The sequence below is a fragment of the Patagioenas fasciata genome, chromosome 9 (genome assembly GCF_037038585.1).
Source record: "Patagioenas fasciata isolate bPatFas1 chromosome 9, bPatFas1.hap1, whole genome shotgun sequence".
In the NCBI taxonomy this organism is placed as follows: Eukaryota; Metazoa; Chordata; class Aves; order Columbiformes; family Columbidae; genus Patagioenas; species Patagioenas fasciata.
Genome location: NC_092528.1, coordinates 25399780 through 25405779, shown reverse-complemented (window position 1 = coordinate 25405779; position 6000 = coordinate 25399780). Strand labels below are relative to the sequence as shown.

General features: G+C 44.1%; 1 long non-coding RNA gene across 4 annotated transcripts in view; it reads left to right on the top strand.

Annotated features, from left to right (window-relative positions):
* Positions 1-3804: 3804 nt before the first annotated feature.
* LOC139828606 (uncharacterized) overlaps positions 3805-6000 on the top strand; it is a 104817-nt gene continuing 102621 nt past the window's right edge. For all 4 annotated transcript variants that reach the window (XR_011740411.1, XR_011740410.1, XR_011740408.1 and 1 more), the window contains exon 1: positions 3805-3994. This is a non-coding gene — a long non-coding RNA (uncharacterized lncRNA). The remainder of the gene's footprint in view (positions 3995-6000) is intronic.

The window sequence follows — 6000 nt, the reverse complement described above, 5'->3', positions numbered from 1 at the left end:
GCTTCCATTTCTCCAACACAAAAAGTTACCCCAGCCTCTCAGTGTCAAAGGCAAGAGCAATAAAGCCATGCTATAAATCCAGCCACATTCATTCCTTCCTCTCCTTTCTCACCTCACACCATACCTGCCAAAGCACAGGCTACCCCAGTTCCTCCCAACTTCCCCAAACACTTCCTTAGTTTTGCTGGGTGCCTTGAAGGCTGCAAAGCAAATGCCAAAAATCAAGGCATCTCTGCTAGCCTCAGCATCACCTGCACTTGCTCCATGATGTTGGGATGGGATCTGCTGTAGGAACTTAGGCCAGGCAAAGCTGGCTGCCTCTAAGCTATCGAGATCTCAGGTCTGTACTGATTGCCTGTGTAAGACTTTTTAGAAGAAATATTATCTCTAAGGGAGAAGCTGGAAGATGGCCCTTTTGAAATCACTGACCCAGATGAAGAAGCAGCCAGTGACAGCCAAACCCCCATGCCCATGGCAGCAGCCGCAGCCACACTGTTCTCCTTTCAGCAGCATTTTGCTCAGAGGAAATGAAAGCATCGGAAAAGGAAATGGGGCTGAAAAGGCTGAGATCCCCAGCGAGTGGGCCTTTGTTTTGTCATTGTGCTAGCCCAGCTGAGCCTGTGTTGGAGCAGAGCCCTCCTGCAGCTGGGCCCAAAAACGGCAGCCAAGGAGAAACCTCGGCAACCGTCCGTGGCAAGAGGAGGAGGGATGTGCAGAGGCTGGAGTGCTCATCTGTGTTGAGGAGGAGAGGTGAAGGGCTGGTGGCACCCACAGCCCATCTTTGCAATCCCAGCAGGGCAGGACAGCTGCCTGTCCTGAGTCAATGGGACTGTCTTGCCTGTTCTGAGCAGAAATCGCAGAGATGGAGCCTGCAGGGATAGGACAGAGGAATCAGAGGTCTTGGAGGGCAGAACAACGGCTTTCAGTTGGCCCTGGACCACAGCAGCATTGGCCAAGGATCCTAAGAGGGCCAGAGCTGTGAGATGATCTCCCAGGCCACACCGCAGCTGCATGCCGTGACCAACCACTCCATCACCAGCCAGCCTAGAGCCTGTTTCTAGGCATCCTAAGGGATGCTGCAACCAAAAATGTCTTTTGTAAAACACCACAGCACGTTTGTGATGTGTGTGCTGAGTTGCACACGTGGAGCTGGTGGTAGATCTGACAAAATCTCTAGCAAAATACTCTGATGGCATGTCCAAAACAACTGGGCATGAGCAAACATCCTGCAGAACGCAGCTCTGCCGGTGACCTTGGCTGGCTTGGTGTCAGCATGGGGAAAGCACTGCCTTCACCTTCAGTAAGCAAGGTGCAGCTCTGCTGCCTTTCTTTGCCCTGTTGAGGGAATGGTCTCTGAATCAGCCATGGTCCCACCTTCATCACAAGCTGAAGGGCTATGCATGCTTTCCAGCCTCAACTGCTATTCTCTGAAGAGAAGACGGCAAAGAGAGCAATGCCTGGGAACACCTCTGTTTGAAGACATGGTCCTTTCCCTCCCTCTGTGTCACTGATAAACATATAGCAAGCAATACTTTGGAGGTGGCAAGGATTGCTCATGGCTTTTCATACCTGCCTTGGGCAGAACAGGCCTGCAGGAACAGTTAAGCTTGTGCTGAAGGTGGTGGTGTCCCCAGCAGACAACAGAGCCTCCTCAGGTGTTCAAGCTGCACTCAGCTCAGCTGGCAAACCAGAGGTGGCAGAAACCTTTTCCTCTTGCTTGGGTGAAGTTGAACAATACCTTGTGGACTCTGACTTGCAGCAGCTCTGTTCAGCGTTTCTGGGTCTAAATAGCGAGAGACACAGATTTCATGATAACTTCTCCATTCCCAGGTCGATTGTTTGTCTCCCCTGAATTCCTACCTCAAGAAGGCTGTGATGAAAGGACTCTGCCCACTAGCCCTGCTACTTAATACTACCACAGCTGCTAGTGACTTTAAGAGCAAAATGATGCTGCTATTGTCATTGCACTTGCTGGCTAAGGATCCCTGTGTTTCTGCTTAAATTTTTCAGTCTGATAACATTTGGTATCTTTCTAAAGCCCTTCTTCCTGAATTTGTGCTATTGCATGGGTGTTTTTATTTATTTTTTGAGAAAGGGCTTTTAGGCTGCATAATTGCTGAGGGAAAAAAAACTTGACCCTTAAAGGCTCCCCAAAGCAAATAAATTAAAAGAACCAGCACTTGAAATTTTCTCTTCAAGTTAATGACAGGAGAGACTGATGACTCGGGGCCTTTGAACTCCCGAAGTCAAACAACATTGCTTCTACTTCCTGAGATGTCTTTTTCTTAAAGGACCTGCATGTGTTTTCTCCAGCTGATTAAGGATCTACAATGTTTTATTCATGCACAACCCGGAATTGTCAGCAGTGTTTTACATTTCAAACCAACTATCACCCCAGCTCGAGGAAGCTGCACTCCCTTAGTGCAGCTTGAGGCTATTCCTAGAGAAAGTGTCACAGCTATTAATAATCATTACCCTTTTTCGTTAACCTCTGGGATGAACTGTTAATGCTGTCTCTGGTGCTGCCTTTTTTGGCTCATTTGCCTTTTTTTTTTCTTCTTATGTTCCCAAAACCCTATGGCAAGTGATCATCTTTGTATGAGTCAGTGCTGAACCAGTTGCTGCAGTGAAGTGTCAGATTTTATCCAAAGAAGGAGCTGTGCTTTGGTACTAGATAAAGCATTTATTGGATAGATGTGAATATCTAGACAGCAATATTCAGATATCCTTGGCTAGACAGGATGTCTAGTGGGTGTCTCTGCCTGCCCAGAGGCCACATGGAGCTTCATGACCACTGCTTCCATTTCCAAGGCACTACCCCTCCTTACCAGTGAAAAATTCCCCTTTTGTTGTTAATCCCGCAGGGACTAAAACACACAATGATTTCTGATCACTGAAGAGAGGGAGCGGCCCATTGCATTTGTAAATAAGAAAGGCCTAACTACTGAATCTTGCTGAAGACAAAGTGGTTGCAACAGCAAGTAATTCAGCCATCTGAAGGATAAACATGGAGAAAGCTCTGTGTTACTTGCTGCATGGTTATGCACAGCAAAGAGGGCCATATATTAAAATTGTGAGACTGTTTAAGGAGTCTGTAATTAACTGCTGTCTATTTAACCAGACAGCTAAAGCAAGTTAATTCAGTGTCAGTTAGGAGACTTATTAAGTGACTGTATTTTTTAACATTTTACTGGTCCATCATTAACTACCCCTAGATTATCTTGTCAAATTGGTAATTAAATGCCTCAAAAATTCATTACAGACTCAATATATTAATAGGAATATAATTAAGTAATGTTTGCTTATGTGATCTGCAGTTTATTACCTGATGCTGATTTATCTCCAAGGCATTTGCTAAAACGTAGCTGTAGACTATTCAGAATCAATACAGGCCCAGGAGTCAATTAATGTCGTATTAGATCCAAACGAGCTATTTAATTGGGAGAATGCATTGAAGTTGTCTTCTGGATCTCCAGTGAGTTTGATGAGGAGAACGTGACCTCACAAACACTGAAGATCTTGCAGTTCCTGTTTTGTGGCTGGATCAGAATCCTCCCCCCAAAGCACAGGTTTTTTGGTCTAATTTTGTTGACTATTTGGTTTGGGTTCTGTAGTCTGTTAGAAACTGCCTAAATTGGTCATACTGTGCTAATCAGTTGGTGCAGTGATGAATCAGAGGCTCTATTTTGTGTAAAAAGTGAGAGTTAACTCCTCTTGTCCTGCATAAGGAAGACAGCTAATGATTTCCTTAAATTAGCAACCCTTGGACTTTGCATGTCATGTGGATTTTTCAGAGAACTCACAAGTTGCTTCATTAACTATCTTGAATAATAGGACACTTTAAATTTTTGAATTATGAAGGCAAAGTAAATGCTTCTTCTGCTCTGAATAATCGTAAAGATGGAACAAAACAGCATTTGAGATTTGCTGCACTGCTGAAATTCAGAGAGACCCTGTGCACAGCTGTGTTTAAAGACATCAGCTTGCTATTAAGGTATGTTATCGCTTGTTACCATCTGTTAGGATTAACCAGCCTGCAGAGAGCCTATTGATCAAGATAAATCTGTGGAGGGCAATGGTCACCCTTCCTCTGCAGTTGTGTGTGCCCAGTGATGTTACGATGGTGACTTGATGGGAGGAGGTAGGATGAACATGGGTCTAGACCCTGGGACTGGCTGTGGCCATAGGTGCCGTAGCTGTGCCCAGCTGCAGAGCCTGTGCTCTTGCTGGGTTTGTAGGCTAGAGCTCCATGTATGGTTGTGTAGCTGTCTTGGTAATTTTAAAGCCTAGGGAGTTGTCATTAAGATGGATTTGAATTTGTGCATATACATTTATGTGAAATGCAAAGTTTAAAAATACATAGTAGGCTGGCTGTATTATTCCAAATCACAGCGTCATAAACCCCATGAAGTAGGCAGTTATATTTAAAAGAAATTTTGAAAGGTTAAAGTTAAAATAGTATCATTGTAGCAGGACTCTCAGGGACTTACACTTCCCTTTGCTGTTCAGCGATGTTATGAAATAACTGTTTTGTCATAGAGAAAATATTTCAGTGTTCTTTGGCCCAGATTAGGTTAAATTAATTTTTATGTGGCATATTAACATTTTTGTTGTACTATTTTCCGTTGTGGCATTATCACAAACTTGGGGGGTGACTAAGTTAATGCTTTGCTGTCTCACTTTGAGCTATGGTACTTTTCCTGTGGGGAGGCAAGAGGGAAGAAACCGATGATGTATCTGATGGTTCCCTTTCCCCAGTGTCCAATTGATGTTAATCACAACCAACCTATGAAGGACTGCGTGAACACAGAGCCAAGATCGGCTTTGTCATGGAAGCATGTTGTGAGCGTGTCTGGGATTTAACTTTTTTCCTCTAACTTCAGGCAAATTTAGCTTTGTTTTTCACACTTAAATTTATTTGGACTATTTTGTTTTTGAAACTGGAGTTCTACTGTTTGAATTATATGAGAAGCTGGCCAGATCCAAGCTGAGCATTCCTGGGGGAGAGTTCCCAGCAAGCGTGCTTGTGTGCGTGCAGCCTTTGGTGTCTGCCAGGCTCCTCCATAAAGCGATTATAGAGCTTCAAAAATAACAAAAAAAAAGAGGCTGAATTCTGCTCTGAAACACTTATGCAATTCCAGGGAAGTCTGTTAGCTGTCAGAGTGGAACTGAGGGCAAAACTTGAACTGATATCTGCAGGGCGTTTTTCCATGTGTTCTGTATCTGCATCGTCCTTCCCATCATCTGGATGTGGAATCTCACAGGTCCTGACCAGAAATGCAAAACTGTTGTAAAATTTACACATGCTTGTCTACTAAGAGCCTTTGCATGGGGAATTAGGTTAGGAAATATTTTTCTGCTTCATCCTTCTCCGAGTTTTACTGGAATTAAAGCTGAACCAAACTTTTCTGAAAACTCTGCAATGCTTCAGTAACTTCTGTTTGTTTTCCTCATGCCTCTGTACTTGGCTTCTGGCAAGGACTGAAAGCAGCACTGAGTCACTCAGTAAAGAAGTCTATTTTGACAGCATCCCCCTGGCCTAAGCAGGAAGTTCTCAAAGTCTGAAGACATCCAGAATTCTGGATCTCACATGGTTAAAGCCCAGATGTGCAAACCCTTATGGCTTCAGGGAGGTGTTTAAGCTTCTGGAGCTGCTTAGACCATGCAAAACCATCAGTGTGGAAAACCTCATCTGTCACTGGAGTTAGCTGAGGAGATGGTGACAGCAGAAGTCCTTAATCATACAGTAATTTTGAGAAAGAAACACATTCTTTGCAGTTTTCCTATTAGTTAATGTAACTATTATTATAATTATTATTTTCTTTTTTTAAAGAGGGAGGATTGTGGGAAGAAAAAGCTCCATCATACTCACCAGATCTGCAGCCTCTCTGTGCTCTGAGTCACAGCTGCTGGCTGCCCTGTCAATGGCAAGGTTTTTTAATTTCCTTCCCATCCTCGTTAGTACAGTAAGAAGGGGCACAGCAAAGACAGGGACAGAGC